This window comes from Colobus angolensis, unplaced genomic scaffold, assembly GCF_000951035.1.
Source record: "Colobus angolensis palliatus isolate OR3802 unplaced genomic scaffold, Cang.pa_1.0 Scaffold23, whole genome shotgun sequence".
Taxonomy (NCBI): Eukaryota; Metazoa; Chordata; class Mammalia; order Primates; family Cercopithecidae; genus Colobus; species Colobus angolensis.
Genome location: NW_012115488.1, coordinates 17,667,255 through 17,691,182, shown reverse-complemented (window position 1 = coordinate 17,691,182; position 23,928 = coordinate 17,667,255). Strand labels below are relative to the sequence as shown.

At 40.1% G+C, this 23,928-nt stretch overlaps 1 pseudogene across 1 annotated transcript in view; it reads right to left on the bottom strand.

Annotated features, from left to right (window-relative positions):
- Nucleotides 1-3,271: 3,271 nt before the first annotated feature.
- Nucleotides 3,272-23,928, bottom strand: part of LOC105513470 — a 45,888-nt pseudogene continuing 25,231 nt past the window's right edge. The window contains exons 2-3 of the transcript XR_001002031.1: nucleotides 4,165-5,499; nucleotides 3,272-3,394 (exon numbers count right to left, since the gene is read on the bottom strand). The product of XR_001002031.1 is annotated as a tRNA-dihydrouridine(16/17) synthase [NAD(P)(+)]-like pseudogene (transcript). The remainder of the gene's footprint in view (nucleotides 3,395-4,164; nucleotides 5,500-23,928) is intronic.

The window sequence follows — 23,928 nt, the reverse complement described above, 5'->3', positions numbered from 1 at the left end:
AAAAAAAAAAAAAGGAAGTACAGGAGTCATGAAGAACTGAAAGAACTGAAGTGTTCATGAATATCAAGCAAAGCAAGAGTAAACTGAATGGACTGACCTCATAGAAAACTGAAGTACTACTTTTTTATTTGCTTGGAACATTCCTGATCCTTGTTTTGTTTTTCAGAGTCAAGGATATGTATTTTGAGCTATTTATGAGCTTGCAGTGAGCTGAGATCCGGCCACTGCACTCCAGCCTGGGCGGCAGAGTGAGACTCCGTCTCAAAAAAAAAAGGAAGTACAGGAGTCATGAAGAACTGAAGTGTTCATGAATATCAAGCAAAGCAAGAGTAAACTGAATGGACTGACCTCATAGAAAACTGAAGTACTACTTTTTTATACTTTTGCTTGGAACATTCCTGATCCTTGTTTTGTTTTTCAGAGTCAAGGATATGTATTTTGAGCTATTTATGGCCTTTAATAATTGAGTAAGGTATACTCCTGTGAACAAAATTTGGAGCATATTTGTTTTTTTTCTTTGACTGGCTTCTTCAGGATTTGGAAACTTGTTATGAGTATTCTTGACTTATGGCAGTATAGTTGTTTGCATCAGTGTAGTCAGAATCCATTTTCTTTTGCAACAGGATGCAACTAGAGAAACTGGTTGTTTTACCAAGGCTTTGACTGGAAGGGTATGCTTCCCTTTAAGGAATCAAGCTTGACTTGCAGAGCCGATAAAAGCCCCTTGGGAAAACTGACCTCATACCTTGTCTACACAGTCCCTGTACAGGGTTCCTAACCTATGGTGAGTAAAGAATGTCACTTTCTAACAGGTCATGGAATGCCATGTTCTTGGGACCTCAAGAAGAATGGAGTTTACCCAACTCATAGGTATTTGAGTGTACAAACCCATGGCTGGGCTTGGCTTTCAAAAGTCCTATCTGAGATTCCTTGTGGAACAGAATTCCATCAAAGCCTATGTAGGCTGAGGCAGGAGAACAGGAGAATCGCTTGAACCTGGGAGGCAGAGGTTGCAGTGACGCAAGATCACACCACTGCATTACAGCCTGGGCAACAAGAGCGAAACTCTGTGTCAAAAAAAAAAAAAAAAAAAAAGCCTATGTAAAAACAATTATTCTTGTTGCACTTTGTGCAAGTAATCAAGCCAAGTATTAAGACTAAACTCTATTTTGCAAACAGCTCAGGCTTATCATGATTTGCTTTTAACAAATTGAGGATTGGAGAGAGAGAAATTATGTTTCAAAATTTATCATACATTTGTCATTAAATTCTAAACTCATTAGTTGTTTTTAAGTTTTTGCCTACATTTTAGACTAACCCTACTTGTTGCTGTGGACCAACCAGCAATCTCTGGCTGCAGCTCAGAAGGAACAAAAGGGATAGGTAATGTAAAAATCTAGATTGATATTTTAATTCTGAGTAATTATCCTGCAAATCCTACCAGGTGATGGGAGTAAATAGATGCTCATAACCTGGAGGTTTCTTTTTGGGAAAATAAGACCTATGGAGCTCACCAAAGCCAAGACTCATGCACCCAAATCTTACCAGGCATGACTGTAGCCACCAGTTATCTGGGAGTGTTGGAAGTCTCGGGATTTTTGAGCTGTCCTTACCCTTTTTTGTTTCGTTTTGCTACATGTTTTCTAATAACCCAGTTTGTCTCTTCTTACCTTCAGGCCACTGAACTCCAAACGATCATGTAACGGGAACCTTAAACGATAGCCCCCTTTTACCAAGGACCCTTAGATAGGCCTCTGAGGGTGATCTGATTGCTGTCTTCCCAAAACAGTGCCCTCTGTCAGCAGGAAGCAGTTAACATCGGTCTTTGTCCTTATCCTTGTTCTAATGGCAGTTGGATGTACTTCTTTAGAGGAGGGAATGATCCATGAAGAAGGCAGATAAGGAAACCTGCCCAGGGCCTTGTCTAGGCATGCCTACGACCGACTGGGGCCCCACTTGTGCGGGGTGAAGCCACTGGGGATTTGCACCTTACGCAGGGGGAGGAGCCTGGCCTCCTCAGCTCATGTGCGGGGGGCCTAGTATTCAATCTGTGAGGTGGGAGCCTGTTGGCAGGACTCCCTTTTTGTTTGCTGAGAGCTTTCTTTTTGCCTAATAAATCAGCTCTCCTCAACCTTCAATGTGTCCTTGTGCCTAATTTTTTCCTGGTCATGAGATAAGAACTTGGATTTTAGATGAACTAAGAAGCAAAAATCCTGCATCAATATGACAGATAAAAGAAAGCAAATTTAAAAAAAGCCAGGTGCAGGGGCTCATGCCTGTAATCCCACCACTTTAGGAGGCTGAGATGGGCAAATCACCTGAGGTCAGGAGTTTGAGATCAGCCTGGCCAACATGGTGAGACCCTGTCTCTACTAAAAATTAGCTGGGCAAGGTTAGCTGGGTAAGGTGGTGTGTGCCTGTAATCCCAGCTACTCAGGCAGCTGAAGCAGGAGAATCACTTGAACCTGGGAGGCAGAGGTTGCAGAGAGTGAAGATTGCTCACGAAAAAATGCATTTATCCCATTTATGTTTATTAAAAGGACAGATATGTTTAGTCTTCATCTTATTTTTTATTTATAATGCTTTATATCTCTTTTACTTTATATATTATCTTTGATTTGCTCTTTTTCTCTGTGTATTTTTTTTCTGATATCTGAAAGGTCTGTTTTTAGTTCTTATATCAGTTATTTTTATAAATTTTATACTTTTTAACTCTTTCTTGATTTATAAAATTCACACAGTGTCTAATGACTCTTTATTATGAAATATAAAACGTTTAGTAAACTACTCTCTGTCCCTCTCCAATATTTTCCCTCCTGATATTTTATTAACTAGCTTATATTGTCAATTTGTCAAGTTTGGCAACACATACATTGTATTCTACAATCAAAATGTCTACGTTGGTAAATTTATTTCTATACATTTATTCAATATTCTCATTTTATCAAGATTTCTTTTTTTTTTTTATCTTTGAAATTATTTGTTTACTTTGGAACACATGCGTTGGGAGAACAAGGCTAATCCAGCCTGGGGCCTGCTTCCTGCTGCAGCATTTCCAGGCCCTAAGAGTGGGCCAAGGAGAGGACATGAGCGCATCTTTCCATGTTAAGTAGTGGGAGATTCCCTAAGTAAAAGGCGTTTCCTCAAGTAGGACACATGCAGTCTCTAGCAACAGTCCTAGGGGGTGGGGGTTCTGGGGCCTTCAGGCCAGGGCACTGCCCATGACTTGGAAGAAGCCACCTGGTGTTCCAGGCCCTGTCAGGTGAGGCTCCTACAACTCAGGCCAGAGCCTTCTCAAATTTGGTTTAAAAAAGCAATCCGTGGTTTCTTTGGAGGCTTGCTTCTTGCAGCAGCCACAGCACAGCTGAACACACACCTGTTACCCTTTGGGTTACTGAGAGACCTAGCTGGATTTCCTAGGCCAAGAATCCCTAAGCCTAGCTGGGAAGGCGACCACATCCACCTATAAACAGGGGGCTTGCAACTTAGCTCACAGCAGACCAATCAGGTAGTAAAGAGAGCTCACTAAAGTGCTAATTAGGCAAAAACAGGAGGTAAAGAAATAGCCAATCACCTATCGCCTGAGAGCACAGAGGGAGGGACAATGATTGGGATATAAACCCCAGACATTCGAAAAGGGAGGGGCAACCCCCTTTGGGTCCCCTCCCATTTTATGGGAGCTCTATTTTCACTCTATTAAATCTTGCATCTGCACACTCTTCTGGTCCATGTTTGTTAGGGCTCAAGGTGAGCTTTCGCTTACCATCCACCACTGCTGTGTGCAGTGGCAGACCCACTGCTGACTTCCACCCCTCCAGATCCAGCAGTGTGTCTGCTGCCTCCTGATACAGTGAGGTGCCCATGGCCACTCCCTATGGGGCTAAAGGCTTGCCATTGTTCCGCTACAGCTAAGTGCCCAGGTTGGTCCTAATGGAGCTGAACACTAATCAGTGGGTTCCATGGTTCTCTTCCGTGACCCATAGCTTCTAATAGAGCTATATAACACTCACCACATGGCCCAAGATTCCCTTTCTTAGAATCGGTGAGGCTGAGAACCCCAGGTCAGAGAACAAGAGGCTTGCCGCCATCTTGGAAGCAGCCAACCACCATTTTGGGAGCTCTAAGAAGAAGGACCCACACCCCCTCCCCCCTTCCCCCTGTAACATTTCCACATTGGTCAGACTTTGCATATTTTAGCTCCAGATAGGGGAGAAGGTCTTGTGGCGGATCCTCAGCTGCTTCTTTGCTTGTTCTTGGACAGGACGTCTGTGCAGCACTCCACCTCCTGGGTCTGCTTGTTGCACTCACCTACCTTCTCCTTGCTCACCTCCCTGGGCCCTGGCCCGAGGTAGGGCTGGCAGATCCAGGGGAAGGGCAAGTCACTGGCTGTCTTTGCTACCTCCTGCCTGGATATTTCCTCCTGACACCATAGCTTCAACTCCTGGCTCACGCAGCGACGTCCTCCAGGGTCTTCACGTCGGCCAGCTCCTCTGGCAGCTGCTGATGTACCTGCAGTGAGTGGTGCCACAGCTTGAAGAGGTGGGCCCCGACGCAGGACAGTGGCCAGGGGTGCTCCTGCAGGATGTCCAGGTACTCCCTGGCCAGCTCCCACACCACAGGGCTCCGGCCCTCAAATAGGGCGAGGTTGTACGGGTTACCCTCGGCTCTCATGAGTCCCTGCATGCCCGTGTCCTAAATATAGCCCTCCACATTCCACAGGCACTGGATGTTTCTGTTTGCAAACACAAGGATGGCCACAGCCTTACACACTGCTCCCAGGACGCTGGGGCCGACAGGGGCCCCATCTGCTTCAGGCACGCCCATGCAAGGTCAGCAACTGGCAGCTGGCCTTCTCCAGGATCTGGACGTACCTCATAGTCTTGTCAATCTCTGGGAAGACACGGATTTTGCATGTGAAGGGAACAGAGTTTCTCGTGTGTCAGCTCAATCATTCTTTGGAGCAGGTCCCACTCGTCTGGCAGGTAGGCGCCATAGTGACCTCTCTTGGCTATCACCTGTAGGCGGCCCAAGTTCAGGTTGATGGTGTCACAGTAATCCTGAGCCAGGAGAGCTGTCTGAACTAACACCTCAGGGTCATTGGCACACAACTGCAGGATGAGGGGCCCAGTCCTTAGGGTACACCTCGCAGTACAGGTTTTCCTTTCGGTAGTTGATGTTGTGGCGGAAGACCTGGGTGTGCAGCGTGGGTGTGTAGCACAGCTGTGCCCCATGGAGGTTCAGCCCTGCCGCTTTGGCATGGTCTCCAGGTGCGCGAGGGTCCCGTCTTGTTAGTTGCGCACCGTTGGCTACGGAGGCGTCGGGCGCGGGGCGCCAGGTGCCGGGTTCCCAGGCCAGCCGGCTCCCGCCCAGCCGCCTCCCGGGGCCCCTGCCAGTGCTCCGGCCTAAGCAAACACCTGCACCGCGCGGGGGCTGCTGCCGGGCCCAGGGCTCCAAGTCACCACCCAAAATTTCTACTTTAATCTCGAGGTTGAATCGGTTCTGTCATCCAATAGATTTTGCAGAGACTTCAGTGTTCTCCCAGTTCAGTGAGGTCTTAGAACACCTGCCTTTCATCTGTGTATCCCCTTGACTGAATATCATGTGCAGAGGTCGAACTTTATTTCCCTCAGCCTTTTGTAGCTATTGCTACGTCGTCTGCTGTTAACAGCCTTTTTCCTCATGTAGTTAGTTGTTTTGTAAGGAAACACGAAGAACTTTTTATTCTTAATTTCAGTAACTTAACCAGAGTATGTGTTTATGTTGATAATCTGTATACTTTTTCACGCTGCAGATTGCATTATTTCTTCCATTTATGAAAGTTGTTTTAAGAAAATAGTATCTATGAATATATTTTCTGTTTCATTGTCCTCTTTTTCTATAATCTCCTATATAATTTCTTCAATCTTTTTTTTTTTTTTTGAGGCAGAGTCTGACTCTGTCACCCAGGCTGGTGTGCAGTGGCATGATCTCTGCTCACTGCAACATCCGCCTCCTGGATTCAAGGAATTCTCCTGCCTCAGCCTCTCGAGTAGCTGGGATTACAGGCATGCACCACCATGCCCGGCTAATTTTTGTATTTTTAGTAGAGACAGGGTTTCACCATGTTGGCCAGGCTAGTCTTGAACTCCCGACCTCAGGTGATCTGTCCGCCTTGGCCTTCCAAAGTGCTGCGATTACAAGTGTGAGCCGCCGCGCCCGGCCTCAATCTGTTTTTCTTATTTTGCATCTGCGGTCATTGTCTTATGTCTGTCTCTCTAGGCCTCTGATTTGATTTTCAGCTGTGGTTGTTTTGCCCCATGCTGTTTCTAATTTCTTTATAATTTTTAACAGTGGTGTTTTGGTTTTTAATGTTTACTTTGGTTTCATAAATCTCCCCATTCTTTTATTTTGACTGTATAGTTCTCCATTCAGCTTTCCAGTTTAGCTAACTTCCTATTACTACGAACAACCCTGAGATTAATATCCTTGCATATGTCTGCTTATAGGCTGAGCCTGTGTAAGAAAATTCTCGCATATGTACCCAGAAATAGGATTACTCAGTCACAGGGTCTATTTTACTTTATTATTCCATTTGACAAACTGTTACCAAATTGCTCTCCAGAGGGCTGCACCAGTCTGCACTCCCATTTGTAGATTCTGTAGTCCCTTATTCATGTCAATGATTGACATTATCAGACTTTCTTTTTTCCTCCAATCTTATAGATATAAAGTAGCATCATCTTGCTTTATTTTAAAAATTCTCCCTTTTATTTTCACTTGTATTTCTCTCAATTAACAATGAGTTTGACATCCTTTCATATATTTTATACTCTTTTGAGTTATTTTCTTCTATGGATTGCCTGTTCATATCATTTACCAATTTTTATATTGATTTTTCTTTTACGTGTTAATTATTGTTCCTTTGGGATACTAAAAATTAGTTCCTTATTGGTTCAAAATACTGTAAATATCTCCTCCCAACCAATTATCTGTCATTAACTTTTTCTTGTTTCCCAAAGCTGATATTGTATTTAGACTTGTTTAATACATTGTCTTGTTTGTTCATTGCATATTTTGGCCTTCAGATTTTAAAATTAACTTGTACAAATTAAAAAATATACACAGGGCAGGGCACAGTGGCTCATGTCTGTAATTCCAGTATTTTTTGAGGCAGAGGCAGGCGGATCGCCTGAGGTCAGGAGTTTGAGACCAGCCTGGCCAACACAGTGAAACCTGATCTCTACTAAAAATACAAAAAAATTAGCCAGGCATGGTGGTGGGCGCCAGTAATCCCTGCTACTCGGGAGTCTGAGACAGGGGACTCACTTGTACCGACATGATGCCACTGCACTCTAGTCTGGGCAAGAAAGTGTGACTCTGTGTCAAAACAAACAACAACAACAAAAAAACAGAAAAATATTCTGTGATACATTTGATGCAAAATTTTTCTGGTTGGATTTACAGTTTTTAGTTTATGCAAATAATTATAAAGTAGTTCATGCCTCTGTTATAATGATACATTTGCAATATATTTGTGCAAATGTATAAATATTTTATGTATAAATATTTTATGTATAAGTATTTTTATGTTTTAAATTGTTTTATTCCATACTCCTAAAGTATTAAATAATACTGGAATTAAATACCTGAATACATTCAGAAATATCTATAGAATCAAGTTGGAAGTTAATCTTAGAATTCGCTTTATTTATCTCACTTTGTAAACAAGAAAATAGAGACACAAAGAGGTAAATTGACCTAAGTGGATATAGGTTAATTATTGACTTCATCAATCTCATTTAACATATATGTGTATTTCTTAACTTTGACCTTTGTATATAGTACTGATGTCTATGATTTATTCACTGCTGAGTCTTTCATTCACTGTAACACAGAAAAACATGTTTGTTAAAATAGATTTTTCAGATATTAGACAATTCTTGTTCACATTACCTTGATCATGCATAACCTTCATTATTGGTCTTTGAGGGCAGAGATAATATTTATTCTTGATATATTTGGCAAAATTGAGACTAGGATATGGTATTTTGGCAAAGGTGTTCTGCTATCATAACAAGTAGCATATGTCTGTAAAGCAACTGTCTTCAGAATGGACATCTCTCACTATCTGCATATTCAAGAAAGTTCAGGATACAGTTCAGTAGTGCTCTCTTATTTATAACATCTAATTAAAATAGTAAGATGCTGAGCAGATGCAAATATTTTTGCAAAACAGATGCCACTAAAGGCTTTTTGGTAAGCATGCATGTGAATACATAAATTTTTTTTCCAAAGACTGTCCTATTAGATTAAGAAAAAGAAACACCATGATAACAATAGGCTCCATTTATTTCATGAGAACTTGGCAAGTTTTGGTGAATTTTTAGTGTGTCAGCTTGGCTAGTCTACATTACACTTCCCAGAATTTACTGTCCTGTGTGTTGCCAGTTAGAGTGGGCCACCAGGGACATTTTTGTGGGAGATTCAGAGGGCAAAAGTGAAGATGCAGCCATTTTATGGCCTAGACAGCTTGTTGCTTGTCTATTGGATCACCTCCTGGCATGAGTCAGTGACCAGGCCTGCACCTGTTCTACCCTCCCCTGGAGTCAGTGCCTCTGACTCCTGGGCCAGGTGTGTGTGTTTAGCACCTTGATGAAAGGCCCTTTTTTCTGGAGGGCTTGTATTTCCTTAAGGTGAGAAGAAACAAGAAATGACATATTGGTCAGTGTGTTCTCAGGGGCTCCAATTGTGCTTATGGGTTTGAGACTGTTCTTGGTCTTCCTCACTTTAGACCCATCTTCCTTCCCAACTGTGTACTGTATGGACTTAAGAGTTTCAGCTTCAGGTGCAAAGTCTACAGCCTTACAGAGACGGCTTAACCAGCTCCCAAAGTTGATAAGGTCAAATCACTGTACCGAATCCCCTTATCTATCTATCTATCTATCTATCTATCTATCTATCTATCTATCTAGTCATCATAATCATCTGTCTCCTAATAGTTCTTTTCTGATTAAACCTTACTTGATATATTTCTTCATTTATTTGAAGAAATATGACTTAAATGTCCTTTTAAGCTATATGTGTTATACATAGCACATACGTATTAAAATAAAATTAAGGATTTTGAGTTTTTCACTTTCTATTTGGACCTAAACCAAGAATGACTCTTCTTCTTCTTCTTCAACTATCAAGAACATTTGATAAGGTTGATCTGACTCTTCTTAACTCTGGCTGCATTTTGCATATTAATGTGCACTTTGGGCTGCAGAAAATCCTTACTAGACTGATTTAAACACCGAGGAAAAGTTATCTTCCATAGTCCTGAAGTATTTTGTCTCAAGGGTAACTCATCAACAATTTAATGATGTGATTGAGGACCCAGGTCCTTTCCATTTTCTACTCTGCCATCCTGACATAGTTTTCTTCAATACCACAAGATGGCTGCTGCAGTTCCAAAAGGAACAACAGCCAGAAGAAGGGGAACTTCATTTCTCATGTATCTTTCAGAAGCGAAACTCTTTCCCAGAAGTCTCTACAGCAGGTTTTCCCTCACAATGCGTGGGCCAGAACTACTGTGTGTATATATATATAAACATATACACAATTATATATAACATATACAAATATATACACACATATATTATATATGGAGATATGCATGCCAATCTATGACAAGACAAATGGAGCACAATGATCAGCTTAGGTAAATTAGGATTTACCCCTGGAGCTGGGAGTAGCTCACCCTTCCCAGAGTGAAGTGGGCAAAATAGAATAAATTGGGATTGGCATAGCAAGAATAAAAGAGAAAAATGAGTGAAAGGGAAACATGCTCCTGAGAGGCCAAGTAGTGTGGCTGCATAATAGTGGATGTTCCCCCTCCCTTAAATCAGACCTCTTTTTTCTGTCTGTTGGAAATCCTTAAAAATGTACCAAGCTCTCTGATATGGTTTGCCTGTGTGCCTACCTAAATCTCATCTTGAATTGTAGCTTCCATAATTGGCATGTGTCCTGGGAGGGACTTGGCGGGAGGTAATTGAATCATAGGGGTGGGTTTTTTCTATGCTGTTCTCATGATAGTGAATAAGTCTCATGAGATTTGGTGGTTTTATAACGGGCAGATCCCCTGCATACCCTCTCTTGCCTGCTGCCATGTAAGACATGCTTTTCCTTCTCCTTCACCTTTCACCATGATTGTGAGGCCTCCCCAGCTATGTGGAACTGTGAGTTCACTAAACCTCTTTTTCTTTATAAATTACCCAGTCTCGGGTATTTCTTCATAGCAGTATGAAAAAGGACTAATACACTCTCTTTTGTCCTTTTTCACATTCTTCCTTGGCAATGCCATCTACTTTCATGGCTTTAATGATTATGTTTCAGTAGATAATTTCTGCATCATTGCCAGAGGTGACCTCTCCCAAACTCTAGAGTGCTGTTTTCAGAGGCCCATTGGACATTTTTATCTGGTTGTCTTCTCTACCTCAAACTGTTTAATTTTTTAGCAACCCATTTTCTTTCTTCAAACCATTTTCCCTCACCTCAGTTTCTGTATAACCTATTTTCTGATCCATAGAATTCCAGTTAATTATGGTTTTGCTCTAGCAAAAACCATAATTATGTCTTGTGAAAACAAGACGCGCACATACAAACAGAAATAAGACACTGCATTTCACGTATACTTTAGGAATTTAGCATTAGGGTGAATAAATATTTTATTACTACTGTGGTATTCAAGATTGCCCTATATTGGTCTAGAAAGAAAATGGCAAGAGTAGGAGTTTACTAGTGGCTAGCTGCTTCAGATGGGAGCTATAGTTGCTATCTGAGTTGAAGTACGTGATGAAGTCTGCAGGAAATCCCTTACATAAAACTGCAACAGGAGTGAACATCTTTTCACTAATCTTTTTATATTTTTGTTTCTTTGTTGCAGCCTTTAGCCCTTGCCTATTTTTAAAATTTTATAATTTTTAATTTTTATTTTTGTAGAGATGGTGTCCTGCTACGTTTCCCAGGCTGGTCTCAAACTCCTGGGCTCAAGCGATCCTCTGACCTTAGCCTCCCAAAGTGCAGAGATAACAAGCGTAAGCCACCTCGACCAGCCCCTTTTCTATTTTTGTTCTAGCCACTGAAGCTATAAAATGTCAATATGAATAGTCAAATTATTTAAGGAAGTGATTGAAATGTTAACTATATTACCAATACTAATTTGTATTTGAGTTTATAATGTACTATATTATAATAAATAGTATTAATTTAAAATATGCTAATATTTTCTTTTTGAGACGGAGTCTTGCTCTGTCACCTAGGCTAGAGTGCAGTAGCACAATTGGCACTTACTACAAGCTCGGCCTCCCAGGTTCACGCCGTTCTCCTGCCTCAGCCTCCTGAGTAGCTGGGACTATAGGTGCCCCCCATGATGCCCGGCTAATTTTCTTTTGTAGTTTTAGTAGAGACGGGGTTTCACCGTATTAGCCAGGATAGTCCCAATCTCCTGACCTGGTGATCCACCTGCCTTGGCCTCCCAAAGTGCTGGGATTATAGGCATGAGCCACCGTGCCCGGCTGCTAATCTTTTAATTAAACATTTTGTGTGTGTGTGGAGATGGAGGTCTTACTATGTTGCCCAGGCTGGTCCTGACCTCTTGGCCTAAAGTGATCCTTCCATCTCAGTCTCAGAATTACAGACCTGAGCCCCCATGCCCAGCCCCTAATCATTTTTTCATTTTTCCAATGAATCCTTTTCTATTTAAGTTACTTTGAGTGAGTTTGTATTATTTACTACCAAGTCATCAAGGTATCACCAGTATATCATTTTCACATACCACATTAAAAAGAATTTAAGTGGTTAACTGTCAAAAGCTGCTAAGGAGTTAGTTAAAATAAGAGCAGAGAAGGTTTCAATGAATGTAGTATCAGGGAATTAATTTCTGACCTTGACAAGAGAAGTCTCAGCTGAGTGGAAGAAAATTATTCCAAATGGATAGTACTGAGGGAAGCATGTGAGGTGAGGAAATAGAAAGTGGTACTATAGGCAACTCTTTCAAGAAATTTAATATAGACAACACTTTCAATAAATTTAAAAACAAATGTATTTTCAATAGAGACAGGAGTTTTACTATGTTGCCCAGGCTGGTCTGGAACCCCTGGCCTCAAGCAGTCCTCTCACCTTAGCCTCCCAAAGTATTGAGATTACAGATGTGAGCCACTGGACCCAGCCCCAAGAAGTTTAATGGTGAAGAGAAACAGAGAAATAGGTCATTAGCTTCAAGATTATGTGAAGTTAAGAAGGATTTTGAGGAATGAGGTGGGGGTGGGGATTGTTTTCAAGAGAAACAGATACTTGAGGATATTTTGGGTGGATGAAAATGATCTAGTAGAGGTGGAAAAATGATAGTAGGTAGTTCTGATTTTAGTTCTTTAAGGAACGCACAGAAGAGCAGATAATTGCAAGAATGAAGCCTTTGATAAAAGTTACAGGGGTCAAGTGTCCGAGCAATCAGGGAGGAGCAATCATATGGGTATGATTGCTCAAAGTCTGGTTGTTGTGGGGGCTGGATATTTTTTCCTAATACAAACCTGATAAAAGAAGAAGGGAGGAAGTTCAATGGAAATATTTATGTCAGAGAATGGGAAAGAAAACCCTTAGAAGATGGCACTATCATGACCAAATAAGTAGAAATGACTAAGCTACTGAAAGGGACTCCTTGCAATTATATTCTGTATCCTCTAAATGGACAGAGCTACTTATCTTTCAAGCATATAATGTAGCAATAACGACAATTGGTTGCTATTATTGAGCACTTTACTTATATGCTTTTATAATTTTACAAGGTACCTGTGAAGCTAGAATTTCTTTCTTTCTTTTTTTTTTTTGAGATGGAGTCTCACTCTATTGCCCAGGCTGGAGTGCAGGGGCGCAATCTCGGCTCACTGGAAGCTCCGCGTCAGGGGTTCATGCCATTATCCTGCCTGCCTCAGCCTCCCGAGTAGCTGGGACTACAGGTGTCCGCCACCGTGACCAGCTAAGTTTTTGTATTTTTAGTAGAGACTAAAATGATTCACCCGCCTTGGCCTCTCAAAGTGCTGGGATTACAGGCGTGAGCCACTACACCTGGCCAGGGCTAGAAGTTTTAAATTACTTATTAGTTATACTTTATTTTATTTTTGAAAAACATTTATTTTCAATTCAGGGGTACATGTGCAGGTTTCTTACATAAGTAAACTTGTGTCATGGGGGTTTGTTTTACAGATTACTTCATCACTCAGGTATTAAGCTTTGTACCCATTAGTTATTTTTTCTGATCCTCTCCCTTCTCCCACCCTCCACCCTCTGCTAGACCCCAGTTTCTGTTGTTCCCTTCTATGTGTCCATGTGTCCTCATCATTTAGCCTCCACTTACAAGTGAGAACATGCAGTATTTTGTTTTCTGTTCCTGTGTTAGTTTGTTAAGGATAATGACCTCCAGTTCCATCCATATTCCTGCAAAGGACATGATTTCATTCTTTTTTATGGCTGCATAGTATTCCATGGTATTTATGTACCACATTTTCTTTATCCAGTCTACCATTGATGGGTATTTAGGTTTATTCCATGTCTTTGCTACTGTGAATAGTGCTGCAATGAACATAGGCATGCATGTGTCTTTATCATAGAATGATTTATATTCTTTTGGGTATATACCTAGTAATGGGATTGCTGGGTTAAATGGTAGTTCTGATTTTCATTCTTTAAGGAATCATCACACTACTTTCCTACCAGTAGTGTAAAAGTGTTCTCTTTTCTCCACAACCTCACCACCACCTGTTATTTATTTTTTTGACTCTTTAGTAATAGCCATTCTGACTCATGTGAGATGGTATCTAGTTGTAGTTTTGATTTGCGTTTCTCTGATAATCAGTGATATTGAGCTTTTTTGCATATGCTTGTTGGCCTCATGTATGTCTTCTTTTGAAAAGTGTCTATTCATGTCTTTTGCCCACTTTTTAATGAGGTTGTTTTTTTTCTTACAATTTTGTTTAAGTTCCTTTATAGATGCTGGATATTAGACCTTTGTTGGATACATAGTTTGCAGAAATTTTCTTCCATTCTGTAGGTTGTCTGTTGATAGTCTGTTTATTCTGCTGATAGTTCTTTTTGCTGTGCAAAAGCTCTTTAGTTTAATTAGATCCTGCTTGTCAATTTTTGCTTTTTTTGTAATTGCTTTTTGCGTCTTTGTCATGAAATCTTTTCATGTTCCTGTGTCCGGACTGGTATTTCCTAGGTTGTCTTTAAGGGATTTTATAGGTTTGCATTTTGCATTTAAGTCTTTACTCCATCTTGAGTTGATTTTTGTATATGGTGTGAAGAGGGGGTCCAGTTTCAATCTTGTATCTATGGCTAGCCAATTATCCTAGCACCATTTATTGAATAGGGGGTCCTTTCCCCACTGTTTGTTTTTGTTGACTTTGTCAAAGATCAGGTAGTTGTAGGGGTGTGGCTTTATTTCTGAGCTCTCTATTCTGTTCCATTGGTATATGTGTCTGTTTTTGTACTAGTACCAGGCTGTTTGGTTATAGAAGCCCTATAGTATAGTTTGAAGTTGGGTAGTGTGATGCCTCTAGCTTTGTTCTTTCTGCTTGGGATTTCCTTGGCTATTTAGGCTCTTTTTTTGGCGTCATATAAATTTAAACAAAAATTATTATTTTTGGAGATGGAGGTTCACTCTGTCACCCAGGCTGGAGTGCGGTGGTGCAGTCTTGGCTCACTGCAACCTCCCCCTCCTGGGTTCAAACAACTTACCTACCTCAGTCTCCCAAGTAGCTGGGACTACAGGTGTGTTCTACCACACCTGGCTAATTTTTGTATATTTAGTAGACATGGGATTTCACCATGTTGGCCAGGCTGGTCTCGAACTCTTGACCTCAAGTTATCCATCCACCTCGGCCTCCCAAAGTGCTGGGATTACAGGCATGAGCCACCATGCCTGGCTGTTATGGGAAGACAGGGATCCCGAATGGAGGGACAGGCTGGAGCCATGGCAGCGGAACATAAATTGTAAAGATTTCATCTTACTATGGACATTTATCGGTTCTCAAATGATACTTTTATACTTTCTTATGCCTGTCTTTAATCTTTTAATCCTGTTATCTTCATAAACTGAGGATGTACATCACCTCAGGACCACTGTGATAACTGTGTTAACTGTACAAATTGATTGTAAAACATATGTGTTTGAACAATATGAAATCAGAGCACCTTGAAAAAGAATAGAACAATAGTGATTTTTAGGGAACAAGGGAAGACAAACATAAGGTCTGACTGCCTGCGGGGTAGGGCAAAAAGAGCCATATTTTCTTTTTGCAGAGAGCCTATAAACGGACATGCAAGTAGGAAACATACCGCTAAATTATTTTCCTAGCAAGGAATATTACTATTAATACCCTGGGAAAAGAATGCGTTCCTGGGGGGAGATATATAAATGGCCAGTCTAGGAATGTCTGTCTTGTACAGTTGAGATAAGGACTGAGATAAGCCCTGGTCTCCTGCAGAAACCTCAGGCTTACTAGGGTTGGGAAAACTCAGCCATGGCAAATTTGTGGCCAGACTGGTTCTCTGCTCTTGAACCCTGTTATCTGTTGTTTAAGATGTTTATCAAGACAATATGTGCACTGCTGAACATAGACCCTTATCAGTGGTTCTGCTTTTGCCCTTCACCTCGTGATCTTTGTTGGACCCTTATCAGTGGTTCTGCTTTTTGCCTTTTGAAGCATGTGATCTTTATACCTACTCCCTGTTCTTACACCCCCTCCCCTTTTGAAACCCTTAATAAAAACTTGCTGGTCTGAGACTCAGGCAGGCATCACAGTCCTACCAATATGTGATGTCACCCCTGGCGGCCCAGCTGTAAAATTCTTCTCTTTGTACTGTCTCTGTTTATTTCTCAGCTGGCTGACACTTATGGAAAATAGAACCTATGTTGAAATATTGGTGGGGGGGTTCCCCCAATACTGGGCCTCTTTTTTGGTTCCATATGAATTTTAAGATAGTGCTTTTTCTAGTTCTGTGAAGAATGTCAATGGTAGTTTAATAAGTATAGCATTGAATCTATAAATTTCTTTGGGCAATATGGCCATTTTAACAATATTGATTTTTCCTATCCATGAACATAAAATTGTTTTCATTTTTTGTGTCATCTCTGATTTCTTTGAGCAGTTTTTTGTAGTTCTCTTTGTAGAGAGGTGAAAGCACTTCCATAGTTAACTGTATTCTTAGGTATTCTTTTTTTGTGGCAGCTGTGAATGAGACTGTATTCCTAGTTTGGCTCTTTGCTCGACTGTTGTTGGTAAATAGGAATGCTAGTAATTTTTGTACATTGCTTTTGTATCCTGAGACTTTGTTGTTAATCATCTTAAGGAGCTTTTGGGCCAAGACTATGGGGTTTTCTAGATACAGGATCATGTTGTCTGCAAAGAGAGATGGTTTGACTTCCTCTCTTTTGGCTTGGATGCTCTTTATTTCTTTCTCTTGCCTGACTGCATTGGCCAGGACTCCTATGTTGAACAGGAATAGTGAGAAAAGGACATCCTTGTCTTGTGTGGATTTTCAAGGGGAATGCTCCAAGCTTTTGCCCATTCAATATGATGTTGGCTGTGGGTTTGTCATATATGGCAAACAATTTGAGGTATGTTCCTTCAACACTTAGTTCATTGAGAGTGTTTAGCATGAAGCAGTGTTTAATTTTATTGAAAGTCTTTTATGCATCTATTTAGATAATCTGTGGTTTTTGTCTTTAGTTCTGTTTATGCAATGAATCACATTTATTGATTTGCATATGTTGAGCCAAACTTACATCCCAGGGGTAAAGCTTACTTTATTGTGGTGGATAAGCTTTTTGATGTGCTTTTGGATTTGGTTGCCAGTATATTGTTGAGGATTTTTGCATTGATGTTCATCAAGGATATTGGCCTGAGATTTTCTTTTTTGGCTGTGTGTCTGCCAGGCTTTGGTATCAGGATGATGTTGGCCTCATAAAATGAGTTAGGGAGGAGTTCATCTTCCTGAATTTTTTGGAGTGGTTTCAGTAGGAATGGTACTAGCTCTTCTTTGTATAGCTGGTAGAATTCAGCTGTAAATCTGTTTGGCTCTAGGCTTATTTCTTTTGGATGCTAGGCTATTTATTACTGCCTCAATTTCAGAACCCATTATTGGTCTGTGTTATGGTTAATGTTAAAGGTCAACTTGATTGCTTTGAAGGATGCAAAGTAGTGTTCCCAGGTATGTCTGTGAGTGTGTTGCCAAAAAAGTTTGATTCAGTGGACTGGGAGAGGCAGACCCACCTCAATGTGGGTCAGCACCATTCAATCAACTGCCAGGGCAGCTAGAATAAACCAAGCAGCAGAAGATGGGAGACGCTGACTTGCTGAGTCTTACGGCCTTTATCTTTTTCCCGTGCTGCATGCTTCCTGCCCTCAAACATCAGACTAAGTTCTTCAGCTTTTGGACTCTTGGACCACATCAGTGATTTGCCAGAGGCTCACGGGCATTTGGCCACAGACTGAAGGCTGCATTGTTAGCTTCCCTAATTTTAAGATTTTAGTACTTTTACTGGCTTCCTTGCTCCTCAGCTTGCAGATGGCATATTGTGGGACTTCACCTCGGGATTGTGCGAGTCGGTACTCCTTAATAAACTCCCCTTCATACATACGTCTATCCTATTAGTTCTCTCCCTCTAGAGAACCCTGACTAATAGTCTGTTCAGGGATTCAAGTTCTTCCTGATTCAGTCTTGGGAGGATGTATGTTTCCAGGAATATATCAATTTCTTCCAGATTTTCTAGTTTATGTGCATAGAGGTGTTCATAATATTCACTGATGGTTATTTGTATTTCTGTGGGGTCCAGTGGTAATATCCTTTATCATTTCTGATTGTGTTTATTTGAATCTTCTCTCTTTTCTTCTTTATTAGTCTAGCTAGTGGTATATTTTATTATTTTTTTCAGAAGACCAGCTCCTGGATTTGTTGATCTGTTGAATGGTTTTTGGTGTCTCTATTTCCTTCAGTTCAGTTCTGATTTTGGTTATTTCTTGTCTTCTGTTAGCATTGGGATTTGTTTGCTCTTGGTTCTCTATTTCTTTTAGTTGGGATATTAAGTTGTTAAATTGAGATCTTCCTAATTTTTTGATGTGGGCATTTAGTGCTATAAATTTCCTTTTTAATACTGCCTTAGCTGTGTCCCAGAGATTCTGGTACACTGTAGCTTTGTTCTCATTCTTTTCAAAGAACTTCTTGATTTCTGCCTTAATTTCATTATTTACCCCCAAATCATTCAGGAACAGGTTATTTAATTTCCATGGAGTCATATGGTTTTGAGTGAATTTCTTAGTCTTGACTTCTAATTTGATTGTGCTGTGGTCTGAGAGAGTGGTTGTTATCAGTTCTTTTGCATTTGCTGAGCAAAGTTTTGTATTTGATTATGTAATCAGTTTTAGAGTATGTGCCATGTGGTGGTGAGAAGAATGTATATTTTGTTGATTTTGGGTGGAGAGCTCTGTAGGTATCTATCAGATCCATTTGATCCAGTGCTGAGTTCAAGTCCTGAATGTCTTTGTTAATTTTCTGCCTCAATGATCTGACTAATATTGTCAGTAGGATGTTAAAGTCTCCCACTGTTATTGTTTGAGAGTCTAAGTCTCCTTGGAGATCTCTAAAAACTTGCTTTATGAATCTAGGTGCTCCTATGTTGGGTGTATATATATTTAGGATAGATAGGTCTTCTTGTTGAATTGAACCCTTACCATTATGTAATGCCTTTCTTTGTCTTTTTCAATCTTTGTTGGTTTAAAGTCTGTTTCGTCAGCAATTAGGAATGCAACTCCCGCTTACTTCTGTTTTTCATTTTTTTTGGTAGATTTTTCTCCATTGCTCTATTTTGAGCCTGTAAGTGTCATTGCATGTGAGATGGGTCTCTTGAAGGCACCATACTAATGGTCTTTGTTTTTTTATCCAGATTGCACTCTGTGCCTTTTCACTGGGGGCATTTAGCTCACTTACATTCAGGTTTAGTATTGATATGTGTAGATTTGATCCTGTCATCATGATGTTAGCTAGTTATTTTGCAGACTTGTTTATGTGGTTGTTTTATAGTGTCACTGGCCTATAACACACTATGTGTGCTTTTGTAATAGCTGATAATGATCTTTCCTTTCCATATTTAGTGTTTCCTTCAGGAGCTCTTGTAAGGCAGGTCTGGTGGTAACAAATTCCCTCAGCATTTCTTGTCTGAAAGCAATCTTATTTCTCCTCTGCTTATGAAGCTTAGTTTGGCTGAATATGAAATTTTTGGTTGAAATTTCTTTTCTTTAAGATTGCTGAATATTGGCCTCCAATCTCTTCTGGCTTATAGAGTTTCTGCTGAGAGGTCCTCTGTTAGTATAATGGGCTTCCCTTCATAGGCGACCTAACCTTTCTTTCTAACTGCCTTTAACATTTTTTCTTTCATTTCAACCTCGGATAATCTGATGGTTACCTATCTTGGGGATGATCTTCTTGTGAATTATCTTACTGGAGTTTTCTGCATTTCCTCAATTTGAATGTTGGCCTTTCTGGCTAGGCTGAGAAAGTTCTCATGGATAATGTCCTGATGTATGTTTTTCAAATTGGTGCTATTCTCATCATCTCTCTCAGGTATACCTGGCATTCATAGATTTGTTCTCTTAACATAGTCCCATATTGCTCAAAGGTTTTGTTATTTTCTTTTCATTCTTTTTTCTCTATTCTTGTCTGCCTGTTTTATTTCAGAAAGACAGTCTTCAAGCTCTGAGATTGCTTGTTCTATTCTACTATTAATACTTGTGATTGCATTCTAAAATTCTTGTAGTGTGTTTTTTGCTCTATCAGGTTAGTAGTATTCTTTTCTATACTGGCTATATTGTTTGTCAGCTCCTGTATTGCTTTACTGTGATTTTTAGCTTCTTTGGATTGGGTTTCAATGTACTTCTGCATCTCAGTGATCTTTGTTTTTATCCATATTCTGAATTATATTTCTGTCATTTTAGCCATCTCAGCCTGGTTCAGAACCCCTCCTGGAGAGGTGGTATGGTCATTTAGAGGAAAGAAGGCACTCTGGCCTTTTGAGTTGTCAGAGTTCTTGCATTGGTTCTTTCTCATCTTTTTTGGTTGAAAATTTCTTCCATCTTTTAAGTTGCTAACCTTTGGATTTTTTTCCTTTTATCCTATTCAATCATCTTGAGGGTTTGATTGTGATATAAGGTGGATTCCGCTGACTGGTTTCATTTCTGGAAGATTTTAGGAGACCATTGGTCAGCTCTCAACTCCTAGACTGCATGCTTTAACTAAGGGGGACTTGCATTGAGGCTCAGTGTTGTTCTCTGTCTCCTCAAGATTAGAAATCCACTGTGCTGTGGGAGGAGGCCAAGTTGCTCCCAGACTGCTGGTCACTACACTCTGATGGGCGGTGTCAGTCAAAGCATTTCATAGTGCAGTGGCAGCATGATTCATTCTCATTTGCATGTGCCAGCAGCAGCGCTGTGGGGTGTATGTTCCATCAGCTGTAGCAGGGTGCTAGTGGGTGCTGGGATGCCAGCCTCCATGGGGGCACACCACAGTGGCAGAGGCAACACACATGCTAGAATTTTAACCATTTTATTATTGTGGAAATTGTCCTAAATAAGTTAATTCTTCCAAGATCACAGTTAGGGATAGACGGGGATAAAATTCAGATATCTAGTCTTTCTCAAATTTCATCATTCCCTACTCATACCACTAAGCCGTGCTTTCTCCATAATGTGTGTTCTTGTTACTGACAGCGTCACACCATGAAGTCCTTGGGGACAGTGAAGGGTAAGGAGAAAAGACGTTATGGGGATGCTTATACAAAGGCAAACCTCCAGTTACACAGAGAACACAATGAACCTATAGGTGCATTCAGTTAATTGAATGTCTTCATCGTGTCTCTGAATATGATGCTGACATTGTATTGTTTGGATCTCTCTGGAAAGCAAACATTTTCTTGCTTGGTTCACACCCATTCACAATATTAAAGGCAGATAAGTTGTTTTTCTGTGGTCCATTTTGTTCTCAAATCCTAGTTTTCAAAATCCTTTTACTATATCCAGATTTCACAAAACTTGTTATTTGTTTAATGCAACAAAAGGAAATGAAATTCCTGTGTTTCCAAAATGCCACAGGTCCAAATTTGTATCTCATATGTTTTTGACCATCTTAACCACTAGAGGGGAGTATGAGTCCACCCATTAAACTGAACCACAGAAACGTGTACTTTTAACAGGTGTTTGGTATGAAATGCTTGGTCTCAGACTTCCTAAAATAATTTCAAAAATTATGAATCCCATGAAACAGTTTAAGTTGATATCTAAAATTGTTCAAGATAAGACATAATTTTTTTGTGTTATAATAAAGCATATCATTTCTAGTGCATTTTAAATATTGGAATTTGTGATGGTTAATACTGTCAACCTGATTGGCTTGAAGGATGCAAAGTGTTGTTCCTGGCTGTGTCTGTGAGGGTGCTGCCAAAGGAGATTACCAATTGAGTCAGTGGGCTAGGAGAGGCAGACCTACCCTCAATCTGGATGGGCACAATCTAATCAGCTGCCAGAGCAGCCAGAAAAAAAGCAGGCAGAAGTACATGGAAAGACTAGACTGGCTTAGCCTCCCAGGCTTTATCTTTCTCCCGTGGTGCTGGATGCTTCCTTCTCTTGAACATTGGACTCCAAGTTCTTCAGCTTTGGGAGTTGGACTGACTTCCTTGCTCCTCAGCTTGCAGATGGCCTATTGTGGGACCTTGTGATCATATAAGAAGTCAGTACTCCTTAATAAACTTCCTTTTATATATACATCTATGCTATTGGTTCTGTACTTCTAGAGAACCCTGACTAATACAGCATTTTAAAATAAAATAGTACAGTTTTCATGTATCTGAAGGAATCTAAATAACTTAGCAGTTTTATACTCATCACTATCCATTTAAAAATTATATGGTGAGGTGTTGGGGAGGGACTTGTGCTTTCTGTGGGTGGTGCCCCTCTCCCAGCCCTGCCTAGACTCATCCTTGTATTCAAATAAAGAAGTCGTTTTTTAATTGATAGATAAGTTCTCTCTCTCTCTGTCTCTCTCTCTATATATATACATATATATATGGATATTTATATATAAATGATTTAAAACATACTTTTAAAAGTAACTATTTAAAACTATTAACTATTTAAAACATACTTTTCTGTTTTTATTGAAATTAATCATTCACATAATATAAAGACAGAAATACCTCCACAAAGCTTTTATGAAAAAGAGCAGTCCCTTGCCTCCCCCAACTCACCCCCAGCATTGTCTACTTCCCTTCTTAACTCTCTTGATTGATCCTTGTGGTTGTAACTGACTTAAATCTCTATAAAAGGTGTGTATTTCTACTTCTCAATATTACCGTTTTTGGCATTAACTATTAACTTTCTATTATGAAAGGATTTAGTTCAATTTTATCTCCAGCTTCCCCACAACAGCATTCACATGCCGCATCTTTCCTGTATAGATATAATTTTAATAAGAACAATGTTCTGGCAGGCATAGTGGTTCATGCTTAATCCCAGCAGTTTAGGATGCTGAGGCAGGAGGATCACTTGAACCCAGGAGTTGGAAACCAGCCTGAGCAACATGATGAGACAAAAATACAAAAAATACAAAATTTACAAAATTTACAAAATACAAAATTACAAAATTTTGTCTCTACAAAAAATACAAAATTTAACTGGATGTGATTGCACGCACCTTTAGTCCCAGCTACTAGGAAGGCTGAGGTGTGAGGATTGCTTGACCCTAGAAGGCGGAGGTTGCAGTGAGGCGAGATCATGCAACTATACTCTAGCCTGGGAGACAGAGTGAGACTGTCTAAAAAAAAAGAGAAATGTTCAGTGTTTACATTATGATGACCATGTAAACAGTTTGTTGATGAACCATGCAGTATACTGTGGTTACTTTTTTTTTTTGCTAGCACAATATTTTATCTTCCTTGGAATTTTTAAATGTCTTGTCAATTTACTTGTTCTTTTTATGTACTTAATTTAGTCCCAAACTCTCCCTTAATTGTATAAATCTTCAATTATGATGTTCAAACACATTAGATACTCTATCAACTTCATCTCTTTCAGAAGTCTCTTCCAAAGCTTTCTAACCTTTCCCCTTCAGGACTGGTGTGCGTCTACCCTGCTGTAACCATAGCCTTGGGATTTTTCTTCATTCCATAAATAGGGGTTCTCTTGGCCTCCCTCCTGTGTTGTCTTCCCTGGTTCCCGGATCTCCTATTTTCCTCTTTGGTTTTTCTCTTATTTTGTGGAGTGTGTTCTCCAGTAGCATTCTAAAAAAGGATAAACAGGAATTAAGTTTTTGAGAGTCTATTTCTAAAAATGTCTTTTTTTTTTCTAATCTCCCACTTAATTGATAATTGGGCAGACTTTAAAATTCTAGGTTGGAAATAATTTTTCTTTTTTTCTTATCAATGTACAGTTTTCATGAAGGTAGTAGTGAGGTTCCATATCCAGGCAGTTTTTATCTTGATGATTATTTCAATTGAGCTACAACATTACATTTGTGCATCACTGAGAATGGGAGCAACTATTTGATAACCATCAGTTTTCCATGTTTGTGTTGAAAATGAACCTAAAGTTAAAGAGTGATTGCTCACTGATAATGACTTCAGTTACTTTCTTAGACACGGTGTGGATGAGTTATCACATTAAAATAACAACAGCCACCAAAGCAACCTATAAGTTTGGATTGAGCGCAGTGGCTCATGCCCATAGTCCCAGCACTTTGCGAGGCCAAGACGAGAGGATTGCTTGAGCCCAAGAATTCGAGAACAGCCTGGGCACCATGGCAAGACAGAAATACTCTTTATAAAACACTCTCTAAACAAAATTTTAAAATTAGATTGGCCTGGTG